The following is a 246-nucleotide window of genomic DNA, read 5'->3' as shown; positions in this document are numbered from 1 at the left end:
GTTGTCCAATCTTGAAAGGGCAATTAGATAGTGGTGGAGGATGCTCCTTTGGTGGCTGCTTGGGTCTCACGGGTGGAAGTGGTGGCTTAAACTCAAACATTGATGCCTGCTCACTTGTAGGTGGAGAAATAAGTTCACCTTTGCCCTAATCAATTAACTCCACTCTATAGCAATAATTTGTAGAGCTATGGGGTTTACTTGCATTGAAAATATTAAACTCGACTACCTCTTCTCCAACTTTAAAAT

Source organism: Theobroma umbraticum, unplaced genomic scaffold (genome assembly GCF_002168275.2).
Source record: "Theobroma umbraticum cultivar Fairchild unplaced genomic scaffold, ASM216827v3 scaffold_182.0, whole genome shotgun sequence".
NCBI lineage: Eukaryota > Viridiplantae > Streptophyta > Magnoliopsida > Malvales > Malvaceae > Theobroma > Theobroma umbraticum.
Note: the sequence above shows the minus strand (reverse complement) of the source record.